This window comes from Apostichopus japonicus, chromosome 4, assembly GCF_037975245.1.
Source record: "Apostichopus japonicus isolate 1M-3 chromosome 4, ASM3797524v1, whole genome shotgun sequence".
Classification (NCBI taxonomy): domain Eukaryota; kingdom Metazoa; phylum Echinodermata; class Holothuroidea; order Aspidochirotida; family Stichopodidae; genus Apostichopus; species Apostichopus japonicus.
Window position 1 is genome coordinate 2,685,541 of NC_092564.1, and position 15,232 is coordinate 2,700,772.

At 38.7% G+C, this 15,232-nt stretch overlaps 1 protein-coding gene across 1 annotated transcript in view; it reads left to right on the forward strand.

The window, feature by feature from the left end:
* The first annotated feature begins 12,386 nt into the window (after window positions 1-12,386).
* LOC139966137 (uncharacterized) overlaps window positions 12,387-15,232 on the forward strand; it is a 36,192-nt gene continuing 33,346 nt past the window's right edge. The window contains exon 1 of the mRNA XM_071968860.1: window positions 12,387-12,547. The gene's annotated coding sequence lies outside the window, so the exon portion shown is untranslated. The remainder of the gene's footprint in view (window positions 12,548-15,232) is intronic.

Genomic DNA, 15,232 nt, shown 5'->3' on the forward strand with positions numbered 1-15,232 from the left:
TGGGTTGCCTGTTTAGTGATATCATATACCGATTTCGCGTGTACACAGTCACTCAGTTATACTGGTTGTACCATTTTTCAATGGGTGTTAAAGGAGGTCGTTTTACATAACCTTTTCGTTGAACAACCACATAAGTCAATCTGCTATGACATATAAAGTTACACAGTCGGTGATATTTAAGAACTAGTTACGTGTATAATTTTGTGTATATTTTGCAAACCAGGATATAGTTATATCAATGCGTTCTCCGTATAGCGACATACGACCAATGTATGGGATTTATCTCTCATGGGTTTTTTTCTTCCCTCCATAGTGCTATTTATGATATGTCAATATTACTTAAGAACAATATATATTTTCTCTCTTTTTTTTTATTGTCATGGCTTTACTATAGTTATGAGTTTCATCTTACAGGGGACGGTGTAATTGAAATAACTAGGAAGTAAGAGTGATACATCACTTCAAAATATTTCCAAACAATGCCAAAGAGAAGTTTAATTTTAGAGTGGAGTTTGTTTACGTTTGTGAAGATGCAAGCATGTAGCATAGGTAATAAATATATGCAATGTATATGGGCGGAGAAAATTTCAGTGAGTTATGCTAGTTTTAAGTAATAATAAACAGAAAGCTCTGTTTCAAATATAGAGACCAATATGTTGAACATAAATCTAAACATTTTAGATCGAAACTTCCATTTAAAATATCCATCTAAATGCATAAAAAATATTATATTAACGCTTTTGTATTGCTCCTTTTGTATTGTTCCTCTTTTTTAATTCCTTTCAAATAAGTAATAGGGAAAAATTAAGTTGAACTAAGGGTAGCAATAAGTTTGACAAAATGTTAGGGAATTCTTTCATATTTATAGCCTTCATGTTCTTGCACTTGTTCTGATTATTATGTATAGATGTTACTTACAAGATATGATGTTTTTCTGCAAAGACTTTAAGGAGACACAAACCATATTATCACCATTGGCCTGTGTGATAGAGATTATTGTCATGAAATAACAACCAAAAACAGCTACTAAACATCTTATAAACTTTCGCGATATATTAGAGATTTTGTTGTAATAAACAAAGGTCGTCGACTTGATCAAGTTTAAATTTGACATCATCGAGACATGTGAAGAAAAGGAAACAACAACAAAGAGAACGTCATATAGGTTCAGATCTATGTGGCACTATGACGTCACTATGACATCACAAATTTACCAAATGACAGCTCAAGACTTTTAAACTATAGGGATACTAAATGGAGCAAGATTTTTCTTAGCTGTTTACCGGGGAAGTTGTTCTTCACAAAGATCACTGTCATAAGAGACAGACATGATGGTTGGGTTATAAGTCCCCTTTATAATCAAGTTCAGATGTCGGAACAAAGTTTTACAGAGATAGACTCTGCATTTAGACTCTGTATGTTGTGTGGCTATGTGTATACTGCACTACTACCCTTCCGTTCCTGTGAAGGAAACGTTGTTGGAGTGGGATGGTGCCAAAGTATTTACAAGTGCTGCCACCCGCATCACCGTCACGAGATGTTATGAAAGGTTTGGTCTCGTACAACTCAGCTTCTTTCTAAAGAGAGAGAATGCACTATTTGAGAGGGTTTCCACAACCACAATGAACGCCACAATTGTTTCCTATACTGAAAGGTGGGAACATTAAGATCCTAGAAAGACGAACTCAATTACTGACTATTTTACGATCGAGCTATACGTCAAGTTAGGACTATAAACAGGCGCGTATCCAGGGGGGCGTTGGGGGCGCGCGCCCCCCGGGTAAGAAAAAGAGGAGAGAAAAAAAAAGAGAAGAAAAAGGGGAAAAAGAGGGGGAAAAGGAGGAGGAGAGGAAGGAAGAAAGGAAGGAATGGGGAAGAAAAAAGAAGAAAGAGAGAAAAAGGAGAAAAGGAGAAAAGGAGGGAGTAAAAGAAAAACGCCAAGACACCGGGAAGAGAAAGAGGAACAGTCATAATTACAGCGTTGACCCCTATAATATACACAGGGTAGCCAGTGACAGATCGAGGATTACGGAGGGGTCGTGCGCCTCACCCTACCCCTTACACCGACAACTCCATTTTTGACGTTTCCATTTTTTCCTCTCTCACTAATGTATCTCTATATATATACTATATAAGGTCTATCTTAACGCATGTGTGTGTGTGGACGCCTTAAACAATTGTATACAATTGTGCTATGAAACCAACTGTGGCTGGTCTCGAACTCGACCGAGTCTTCGGGTAACATGACGCATTTCGGGAAGGGCGACCGCCCCCCCCCCCCCCCCGAGCGTATTTTTTCATGATATCGCTAGTAATTTCAAAATAGAAAATGCTTAGATGCAACTTACAAGGCCTGGAAAGTGTCATTTCCAGCGATCTAGGAGGCATTTTCGACAAAAAATTTCTTGTACGCTTCGCGCCAACTTATGGTGGCGCTCCGCTTAGATAGTTTGCCTATACAGGCTTCGCCCCTCCCTTGGCAAATTCCTCGCTACGCGCCTGTTCGACTTTGTAAAGCAAACAGCAGATATTACATCATATCAGTGAGCATGAAAATGGCCTTCCAGGATGAACAGCCTCAAAACTATCTATGTGTGTAGTCAAAGGCGAAGGAGCCCAATTTGATTTGGGGAGCTGTAACGACTTGCCCGAAAAATATAACCAACATTTTCGCGCGCGAAGCGCGCGTTCAACATGTCAATATCATATAAGCTAGCATCGGTTATTACATCGCATGCCATCATGTACCTTACGGTCAGTGAAAGTTGCGCAGTATACCGCGGGATGCTCATGTAAACATCTAATTGTCCTATGTAGATGGAGAAAAAGCATGGAGGTCCAATTATGTCAAAACTCTCTTTTACATTAGTAATGGCGAACTAGTGGGCCAAGCTTAGAACTTTATTTTAATTACCAAGGAGATAATTTTTAAACTATTCATTTCCTTTAGCTACATCATTGCAATTTATTTTTCTTTCAGTAGGTGCCCGAAAAATTATCAGCATATTGCCCGAATTTTCAGAAAGAAATATTTCGTTAGGCCCCCCCCCCCCTCCTTCACCTATGTGTGTAGTGTTCGGTTTCGGAAATATCTGGTATTTTTTTTATTTCATGCAACGAAGTTTTATAATAGCCGTTGTAAGAGGTTTCAATATTTGTACACCAATAAGTTCACTGTCTGAATTTTCGAAAATTTCCTGACCAACATTCTTCATCATACTTCCCTCTACTCGTGCAATTTTGACCAGTCTGATAGTGGTTCAAGGAGGTTTTTCTATATTGGTTTAAAACCTTCAAAAGTGGGGCTGTCGGGTATTGTGGGCCGCGACGTAGAATCACCTACAAAAAGCAATGATCCACACAGGAGATGCGATGAGGTCAAACATGATGTGTGACTGGTGACAATCTTCAAAAGGTTATGGATGGGGAAAAAAACTATTGGGAAATACTTGGTTCTCAGGCAAAAGTGTACATCTGGTTGGTCATTTTCAAGCCCGAGAAGTGTCATTTCCGGTGATCTGGGGGGTATCAAAACCTGAAATTTTCTTGTACGCTGCGCGCCAACTGATGGTGGCGCTCCGCTTAGATAGTAATTCGCGCCCCCCGGGTTAGAAAATCCTGGATACGCCCTTGATAAAGCTCCGTGTCATTCTATTTAGTCGCGAGATAAACTGATTCCCAGCGAAACAGTCATCCTCGCATAAACACTCGGTCCAAACTGTGAATTCTATATACTTCTTGGAAATATATATGTGTATAATATAACATGACAAGCGGGACTGGTTCAAAACGCATCATGTAGTCGAATCCACTTAACTTGAATATTAATGTACACGGGTTTAAACTGTTATAATTATTTGATGCTCTTTTGGCGTTCCACGTAGATGTACGTAGGCTTAACGAGAAACAAAATGCAAGCGTGAATCGAGTGAGATTTTAAAGGGATAGTCCAGCTGCAGAAATTTGGTTTGTTGTTTTTACTGATGGAAGGGGAAATATATTCAATGCATCATGGTGCAATTTACAAGCAATTTCTTAAATTGCCTTATCGAGATATTGATATTTGAAATGGTCACAAATTGTAGCATAAGTGAAGTTGAAGCAAACTAGTTTTTGGTGTCATATCGTTGCAACTTTGCAACAAAATGTATTGGATTCCTTTATTCTTTTTACTTTATTGCCTTCAACTTGGATTGGATAAGGTTCCAAATTAAGCTTAAAGGGATGTAAAAGTTAGTTAACAATATAACCAATGTCTGTACTGTTTTCATGTAAATAGAGATACATCCGTATTTTGTATGTATGTATGTATGTATGTGTTTATGTATGTATGTTTGTATTTTAGATCCTCCTGCAAGTAGGAACTCGCGAAGAAGCCATCATTGGCTTATCAAAGTCGCAAGCTGACCAAAGTCTCTTAGTTTTATATTTGACCATTAACGACCATGATTATGAATTGTCAACAACTCTGTATAACTGGACGACAAACATTAATCTTGGAGTGACTCGAACTCTGGACCTTGTGATTTAAAGGCACCGGCGCCACTGAGCTAACACTCCTTATTTTTTAAGTAAGAAACTGGATGTGAGTCTAAAAAGAAAAACAGAAATTTGTCAGTGTGCTTCAAAGAAATCACACCTGTTTGCTTCGAGTTCACCCGGGTGCAAAACGTGTCAACTTTGAATAAACTGTTATGTCGAAAATAGTATGTAGGAATTGAATGATAACTTCACCAGGATGCTAAGAATATGTTCCTCTTTGATCAATCCAAAATTAATTTTTTCTCTAGAGTACTCCGTTGTTTATTGGTCATATCACTCAGGTCTTTTGTTACACTTATATATGTTATTAGACTACTATTGTATTGTGAAGTGGTCTACACTTACCTTCAAAAAGTGGAACGAATTACAGCACAAGTGCACTTAAAGGTGAAAAACAGATATTGTCTCCAAATATGGCAAGGAAAGTACAGATTTAACTGTTCACCTTTGGTGATACTGACACAAGTAATAGATTTACCGGTATATATTATAAGTTCATCCTCATTGTCTCGGCGAAATTTGAGATGTTTGATTGATTTACGCATATTCTGTATACTAGCCTATAAATGAAGGCTATATCACTGCACAAAGTTGCGTGTGGAAGAAAGACAAGGGCTTTTCGTTCGTTTAATTATTTATTGCAACACATTCATCTAAGCATGGCTCTATACTGGTCGATACCATGTATATAGGCAGGGACTTCATCGTTTATTTGCTAGTAATTAACAGAAGTTGGACTAGGGAGAAGTAAGACTAGAACCATATATATATATATATATATATATATATATATATATATATATATATATATATATATATATATATATATATATATATATATATATATATATATGTATATATATATACGGTATATATATATATATATATATATACGGTATATATATATATATATATATATACGGTATATATTTATATATATATACGGTATATATATATATATATATATATATATATATATATATTCGCAATATATATATATATATATATATTCGCAATATATATATATATATATATATACCTATCTCTATATATGGCCCTCGTAAAGGTTCTTCAAGTAGAGGGCGATAACCAATTCCAATGAATGGATACTGCATAGAAACATCTTTCGACATGTCGCAGTTGTCATTGAATAGCTTAGTAACCTATTATTCTTTACTTGGTCGGGAGACGCTGTACCATGTCTGGAAGCAAATTCGTTTGCAAGAAAAATAAAATATAATATATAAAATACCCTATAAGCCTATAACATAAAGAGAAATCTTAACGTTTAACATATCAGATAACTTTCAAACTGGTGTAATTGTTAACATTCTTCAAGAACACGTGACAAGTTTCATATTCTTTTAGTTCTTTAGGTTCTTAATTAAAGCACGTGAGATAACTTCAATCAAACAGTTTTTTAATTCTTCAGCTTCCTCAAAAACATCAGGTAACTTTAGTTCTTTAGGCAGTTCAAATTTCTCAGGACTTTTCAGACAAAAACATATAGCACTATCAGTGGCGGCGCAACCCGGGGGGGGGGGCTGAGGGCGAATTTGCCCACCCAAGATTTTCCCATTGGCCCCCAGTTGCCCCTCCCCAACCAGATCTGTTACTTATTCAACATATATAGAGCTAAGCTAATCATTTGTATGAGAAAGTTCTTCCAATGCAATGAATGCATTAATGTGAAAAATGTCAAATGATAGCACCACTTGCGTCTGTCATATTATTGGAGAAAAAGTCTCTTACGGGAGGGGTCTCCCCTTCACCTTAGAACCTCCCCCGTATCAGTGTTATAATATTCCCCCTCCCCTACAATATATTCCTTTTCCTCTAGTTCCACCCCCCCCCCCCTCCCCTCCACAGATAGGCCTAGGCTGGTGTCGCCACTGAGTACTATATTTCTGTTGAGAGCATTTACACCCTATTTTGTCTCATTTGTATTAAGATGTGTCTTGGCCTAAGCTATTATATGTGTTATATTAGCAACATTTATGTAACATGGAGTCGTTATACTTCTCTGATATGAAACTGACAAGTGTGTAAATTAAATTAAAGTTTCTTAAAAAGGTGGATTTAAGAATAGCGCCATCGATAAGCGTCTCTCAATTTGTAGCGTGTAATTAAGCGATATTCACATTTTGTCGCTTCAGTGGTATATGCTCAGAAGTTTGTGTGATATTACTGGATATTGAATGTCGTCAATGTTTTAATAATTAGGTCTCACGCACGTTTAAAGTTTCCTTTGATTTTGGTGACTATGTGTTTATCGATTTTGAACGCTCTTCCTATACAGTGTAACTCGCTGCCACGCATGACTAATCAAATTAAATATCAGATACCGAAGGCAAATTTCAAGATTTTGAATATGATCGACTTGCATTTATACTTGATGATTTTATATGAAAAATTATCTTGACGGAGTAAGTTCATCAAAAATGACACTGGGAGCTAATGATTATGCCACTTAGTGAAACACTAACTGAACTAAGGTGTTTTATTATTGAATAGTCATATTTTGACCAAAACTAGAAACTCAGTATTGTTACAAATGTCGTAATTACCAGAATTGGCATTCAATCACCATCATAAAAACAAAATAAAAAAATATGCTTGAAAATGTTGTTTTAGCAATTAATCTTACAAAAGTTACGAAATGTTAGCGGTCAGAACACTATGATCCCGAAATATTCTTACTAAAAACTGACACATCAAGTTCGTAGCCTACTCATTGGACGATTCTTTTGTTTTCGTTATAAACATATGATATCGTTTGTCAGATCATGTGCTGTATATTGCATTGTATGCAATTTAAGTATCCCGACACATTATTGTGATTATGGAGGGGAGGGGTAGGAGCCGGAACAATGATCAGTGGTGGTGAAAATCATTGATGTAAAAATTATAGGTGCATGGGACCACCATCTCAGACTCCCCCTGGTGTAGGGGTCCAGCAACTGTATACTTTCGGTTGTAAGTCGATTCTGTCGAATGGAATATCCCTGTTAAAGCAGGAAGGTCGCATTATAAACAAACAGACAAAACACTTTATCCGGCTCTCCTCACCATACCTCTTCCACATGCCCCCCCCCCCCGCCAGCCTATCCATACAGGTCCATCGGCCCTACCGGCGTTACAATTACACTGACAAAAGCAAACTATTGAACCTAAAATCCCTCACGGTATTCGTCTAAATATATGTCACTGTTACGGATTATAGGATGGAAGTGTTTCAGAATTCTCTATCGCCGCAGAATTGGCCAGTGGATGGAAGCTTACCTATAAAGGTGGGGCTGAGATCTAGCAAAGCAGCATCTACGATTACTAGCGTGGTAATCGTCAACCTTAAAAGGGCCACACTACAGATATATAACCAAGCCTGGATAACTTAGGGGTACGTCCTGCATTGTGCAGACTAAAGTTATCAAAGCAAAAGATTTTTTTTCCTTTTGAAAGTTAACCACATTGAACCCGAAATTGAAAAAAAAATGTCCCTTTTAGTTGACTGTGCACTGACTGGTCAGACGGTTTGAATTTGGCGGCAACTATTCTATTAGCCATGCACTGAAGTCTACTCAGTAGGCCACTATACCCCGGCTCCGCATCATGCCTTAATTCAATCTGCGCAAATGACAATTTGACTGTTTTTTCGTGGTGATGCATCATGCTATCGTAACTTGTCCAGTCGATTTTATTCGATTGACGTATTGTCAGGTTATGCACACCGTAGCAAACCGACAATTTGACATTTACGTCACATATCACGTTAGGGTAACGTGCACGTGTCAACTCGACAAATATCGTTTTTTGACGGTTTGTCAGGTTATGCGACAAGTCAAGTTGTCTGTTCCTCCAGCACCACCGTAAATACATAGGCGTAGGAGGCGGGGGGGCTGGGGGGGCTGCAGCCCCCCCAACAATTTTTTGGGGTGAAAATTCGGGCAATATGCTGAGAATTTTTCGGGCACCTACTGGAAGAATAATAATATGCAATATGTTTTTCTGGGGTTTTTTTGGTAAAAATTCGGGAATATGCTGAGAATTATTCGGGCATCTACTGAAAGAATCATAATTTGCAATGTGTTTTTCAATTTTTTGGTGAAAATTTGGGCAATAGGCCTATGCTGAGAAGTTTTCGAGCACCTACTGAAAGAAGAATAATTTGCAATGTGTTTTTCAAATATTTTGGTGAAAATTCGGGCAATATGCTGAGAATTTTTTCGGGCACCTACTGAAAGAATAATAATTTGCATTTTTTTCAATTTTTTTGGTGAAAATTTGGGCAATATGCTGAGAATTTTTCTGACACCTACTAGAAGAATAATAATTTGCAATGTGTTTTTCAATTTTTTGGTGAAAATTCGGGCAATAGGTCTATGCTGAGAAGTTTTCGAGCACCTAACTGAAAGAAGAATAATTTGCAATGTGTTTTTCAAATATTTTGGTGAAAATCCGGGCAATATGCTGAGAATTTTTTCGGGCACCTACTGAAAGAATAATAATTTGCATTTTTTTCCAATTTTTTTGGTGAAAATTTGGGCAATATGCTGAGAATTTTTCGGGCACCTACCAGTGGCAGAGCGTCCATACAGTCAGAGGGGCGATGACCCCTGACGGACTCAAATGGACTGCTGGCGCCCTTTTCAGCTTTTTACCACTTTTTTCTTATTCGCGATTATCGACTTTTTTATTGCGCTCTCAAATGCCTATTGACATTTTTCACATTTTGTTGGTGCAATTTTCTGACAAATGGCGATGACACCTATTTATCCTTCATTTTTCTGCAAATTAGCAAGGCCGGGAAAGGGTCATTTCCGGCGATCTAGGGAGTATCTTTACTCAAAAATTTCTGTACGCTCCGCGCCAACCTGTGGTGGCGCTCCGCTTAGATAGTGTCAAAAGCACCCCTACAGACCCATTCTCTTCCCCCCCTGACCAATACCCATCGCTCCGCCACTGGCACCTACTGCAAAAAGAAGAATAATTTGCAATGTGTTTTTCAATGGTTAAACTGATATTATTATCATTATTATTGTAAGGACTTCCCCAATAATTATAACCAATATAGAAGGGTAATAACACGAAAAATGATTTTATGTTATTGGCAGGTGTAGTAACTGATGGATGCCTGTATGATATGTACATTAACATGTAGAACGCGCGCGGAGCGCGCGAAAAAATTTTGGTTATATTTTTCGGGCAAGTCGTTACAGCCCCCCCAAATCAAATGAGGCTCCTACGCCTATGCGTAAATATATGATAAGTGTCCGAAGAACTGACAATTCACGCTAACATTATGTCTTCACAAAACATTGTCAAATTACCCTGTTGGCATTTCCTCTTGGCAACACGTCGAAGCCTCCTTTTTGTCGAGTTGTCAAGTTACTGACTAACTTGATATAAAAACTGGTCAGATCGTTGAGTTGCTGCGTTAGCCTATCCAAATGGAGCTGATATAGCCTATATGTTACCCATAACCAGTATGTCAAAATATTGACAACTGTAGACGTACCAACGGTATACTAGTATATAATTATTTGACAAACAACTGTCAGTGACGTAGTCAAGATGATATAATAACTTGATAACACGTGAAAACTCTAGATTTGATAATTTGTCAAGTTACACTCTTAAGATGACAGCTTGACAACATGCCCTGTGGTCATTGAAACCGACTCATATGTTGAGGGCAGGGGGGGGGGACCTTAGGTTTTTCCCACAAAATAAACATTCAGATGCCAAATTGTGCCCCCGGATTAAGACTATGCGGGCCATAGGCCATAATTATTTTTTCTTTTCGTAGGGGGGGGGGGGTGGGCTATTACCAGTTACTGATTACATATCATGCGAATTAAACTTTCAAAATTTCATTTTTGCGAAGTCTCAATGAGTTCCTGTTAATCAATGTGCGTGCATGGGTCGTTGAGGAATGTATGAACCATTGATACATACACTTGTGTACATTTACAGGAAGTTTACCTACGCGCGGGGCCCAAAAATTTGCAGGGCCCTAGGCAATGGCCTACTTTGCCTGCGCCATGACCGAAACTGATTCTGAGGCATATTTAGACTATAAATTAGGTCTTATATAAATGGCTCTATCACCGCAACACTGTGCTAATAAATAATAATAAATTATAATTGGTGAAGCAGGATTTTATAATGGATCGGTCTAACCTGAGGTCATTGAAGCCGACTACCATGTAATTAAGGGGTATTGTGTTCTTTCCCCGAAAAAAAAAATATGAGACACCAAGTGGTGAATTCTGAGGCATATTTAGACAATATATTAGTTCTATTATAAGTTCTATATAGGCCTGTGTAAGGTTGTAATAACTTTTTGCTTCAGGCTGAAAAGAATTACGGGGAGGGGCGCTACACAGGTGTACACTGGTCACGTGAACACCCACCGTAGTAGTTTACTTCTTCCCATGACTGGTTGCAAACATCCCCCGGCTGAACCATTTACTCGAATGACGATGGGCAGTGGGGACTAATCCCTCCCCAGCTCCCTTCCCCTGCGCATACCACTGGTTTATTACTAACACAGTTAGATCTAACCTGATCTCAGGCGCGGCGGAACGGAAAATTATTGGGGGGGCTAATGTGTGGAGACTATCTAAGCGGAGCGCCACCATCGGTTGGCGCGGAGCGTACAAGAAAATTTTGGGTTTTTTCAAACCCCCAGATGGCCGGAAACGGCACTTTCCGAGTGTTTTATGCTGCGAATACCTAGCCCTAAAATATGGGTCTCAAGCCTGCAATTTCTCAGATTGCACGTAAAAGTCTGTAAAACATTGTAATTTGTATATTCGATGGTTTATTAAGAGAGTAGCTATTACTCGTAGTGTACTCGCAAAGATGTTTTTGAGTGTAGTAAGGGCAGTGGCGGAGCTAGAGTATTGGTCAGGGAGGGCCGCAGAATGGTCTGTAGGGGCGCTTTCGACACTATCTAAGCGGAGCGCAACCACAGGTTGGCGCGGAGCGTACAGAAAATTTTTGAGTAAAGATACTCCCTAGATTGCAGGAAATGACCCTTTCTGGGGCCTTGCTAATTTGCAGATAAACGGAGAATAAATAGGTGTCGTCGCCATTTTGTCGGAAAATTACACCAACAGAATATGACAAATGTCAATAGGTATACGAGAGCGCAATAAAATAGTCAAAAATCGCGAATAAGTAAAAAGTAGTGAAAAGCTGAAAAGGGCGCCAGCAGTCCATTTGAGTCCGTCAGGGGGGGGGGGGGGGCATCCGCCCCCTGACTGTATATATGGACGCTCCGCCACTAAGTAAGGGGATGTTGGAGAACTGGCTGAAATGAGGCAAGTCATTGGCCTAAGACGAAGTTGTGTTACGCTTACCGGTACTCACACTCACTGCTTCCACTTTTCACGGGGCGTGAAGACGCGGTTGGGGTGACAATGTGGTCTATAGCCAGGGGACGGGCCGAGGGTCCCCCAGCAATTACTAAAATTATTACACCTATAGAGTATACGTGTGCATCGGACAGATCGACAAGTATGCATTGAAAAATGGGCAGATGCACGTTTCGGAGCCTTGGTAAATATTGGGGGCTTATCATGCATTTGCCCCCTCAACTTTTTCATTGGGGGGCTGAGCCCCCCAAGCCCCCCCCCCCCGGTTCCGCCGCCACTGCCCCATGAACTTTGACATATTATGTAAATACACTCCATTCAAACATTCATTAATTAATCTTACGGATATGACAGCCCCCCCCCAAGCCCCCCTGGTTCCGCCGCCACTGCCTGATCTGTCCCTTGAGGACTACCGCGCGTAACAATCTAGCTGTCACAGCGTAAACAACAATCTAAGTTGTACAACACTACATGAAAAACTATCTGAATCAACGAATCACCTTGCTACTGTACATACTACTACTGTGTGTTAACTTTATACGTCAGGCCTGATGGAGTTGTCATCCTAAGTGAGCTTCGCAAGACTTTGCTTGAAAAGTACAAGAAGTATCTGCCCATCGATCTCCGTAAGCATGTAAAAAGTTTCTTTTATGCCGCTGTGTAACCTACCCTGCCATATTTCTTGAATTACACCATATTATAGTACATCACTCCAGTATTAGAATCTAAACCAAGACAAACATTCGGCTACTATGAATAATGTTGTGCTAGGCCTATTCCCTGTATTAGAAATCAGTATCGCTAATTGAACTTACAGAAGTCTAGGCCTATAGTAGCTGTAGGCCTAGGTTAAACCTAACACTAACAGTAACAATAAGTTACTAAGTTACAGTAGGCCTAGCCTAGTCTTTGCCTTATCTATATTGTTGGGGTAGGTACGGACTAACTTCTAGCCGGGATAAAGAAGGCTTTACTCAAATCACACTATTGGTTGTACTGTACTGCATGCCTAGGCCTTATAATAAAATAGCCTGTGTTACTAGTAATAACATCAGTGTCCTTTCTTAGGCCTAAGTAAGGACCAAGTTAGGCTAGTACCAGTAGTAGTATGCTGATGAGTGTAACATTTACTGTCTGAAAAAAGGCTAGCATTCAAATCAGAAAGCTATGCTTGTGCCTGTGATATGTGTCAGGTGGCCTATGCTACCGTAGTTGGATAGGTAATGCAAGACAGCAATATTGCAAACTGTCAATTTCTTTTCTTAGAATGGTAGAGCATTGTCCTTGTAATGCAGAGGACACATGTTATTGCCAAATTTTCGTTGCTCTTTTCCATTGTCTGAAATTTCTCAGTTGCTTTCTGTTCTTCATTGACTTATCTACAAAATACTTAGTTTGCTTGAAATCCCTTTCCTGCCTCTTTCTGGGTTGTATCAAATGAAACAGGGGGGGGGGGGGGTGTGCCCTGGTTATACAGTATGCAAGGCACTCTGGCTTCAGTTTGGCATCCCCAAGCGAAGCAGTGACTAAAGAGGGATCGCCACCAACTAAGGGCTGGATAGCTCAGTTGGTAGACTGCTGGGCCCCTGGTTTGACTTAAAATTAAATTGAATTTCTTTGTTTTTTCCCATTGTCTAAAATTTCCTAGACACTTTTCTGTTATTTCATTTACTTTTTTTTTTTTTTGTGTGTGTGTGTGAAAATCTAAGTGAATCAGTAAGGAATATATGTACAACATATTCCAAACTCTGATGTGACAGGAATCTAAACACTTACAGTATGCTAATTAAGTGTAAGATCAACATCTAGCATTTTACGGTATAAAAATCCAGCATCAAGCCCCATGTCAATGTACAACAGTAAATGAAACATACAGGCCCATCATTATTCTGCTGAATGCTAGACTGACCAAAACTGGCCACCAAAAAAACATCTATACTTCACACATCATAGTCAGTCTAGGATTCTTCATCCTGGAGGGCAATTTTTTTTAGCTATCCCGGATGGAAAGTCTTGGAAATACTTGCAACTGGTGGACGCAACCTCATACGCACAATTTATTTATGCACAGGATTCCCTAACACATGATTAAAGTATCATAAAAGTTCTGTACAGAGCTAACAACATATCTGTTAGTTCCCTAAGGAGATGTCCATGCTAAAAAGTTTCAAGCGAGTTTTCTCATTCTGATTTGATTAACTTTGATTTCACACCAAAGTATAAAAGACAATACAAGACAATTAGTGTAAGGATAACACAGAAAATTCTGTCTGGCAGACTTATTCCCATTGTGGTCACTGTACATACATACAAAACACTAAAACAATAAGTAAAGAGAAAACACTAAAAAACATAAATCCTTTAATCTTAAAACAAGCAAGACAATAAACTTTGTCTCATAGGATATATAAAATCCCCAGACCCTTTGGCAATTAGTAAGTCCAGAATTTTTTTTTTTTAATTCCCATTTCAATGCATGAAGACTAGTGATGCTCTGAAGTTCCATAGGAAAAGAATTCCACAAGTTACTGGCAGAATAAAGAAAAGTAGACTGCCTTTAACTAGAATAGACCTATAAAAATGAGTTGTAAAACAGTGTTCATTTTTAAGTTCCTCTAGTTAGTTCTATGCAACGAGCTAGACATTGTCAAGTTAGACAGATAGCTTGGAGCAGAGTTAGTTACAGTAATTATCTTTAACATATGAGTCAACTGTAAAAGAATTAAATTAACTCTACACGTAACAGAAAACCAATTTGGAAGTTTGAAATGCTGAGGAATTATAGTATTGATCACACACTTTCAGACCTAAAGTAAACCTGATCAATTTATTTTGAAAATTTTGAAGCCTATGTTTAGATTTTTTAGTGAGACTACAAGCATGATTTGATCAAATAGTGCTAAGTGCAGTAGTCCCTTAAGTACCAAATGTCATCTGCAAACATTCTTTGATCTTCAGTACTCATTGAACACACATGTATGTTGTTGAACTTCATGCTACTGGTGCATACAGGTAGTTTAACATTCTTGTTTAAATGACTGTGTAAAGGGTAGCAATGTTTGCAGTTTGACTTTGCACTACATACTGTATATTACATGATCAGAAGTGTGCACACAAATGTCATAACATTAGGCCTTGTTGCTGCAGTCTCAACAAGAAACACTCTGGGTACAGTAGGAAGCCACCATTATAATGTTTCAGGAAATCTTATGGAATATTTGAACCATCATTTTAGTCACAAATGTTATCTGTTTCAACAGTTTGTGTTTGAAATTGATGGTTAGCTTCATTAGTATCACTGATTGTGTCTA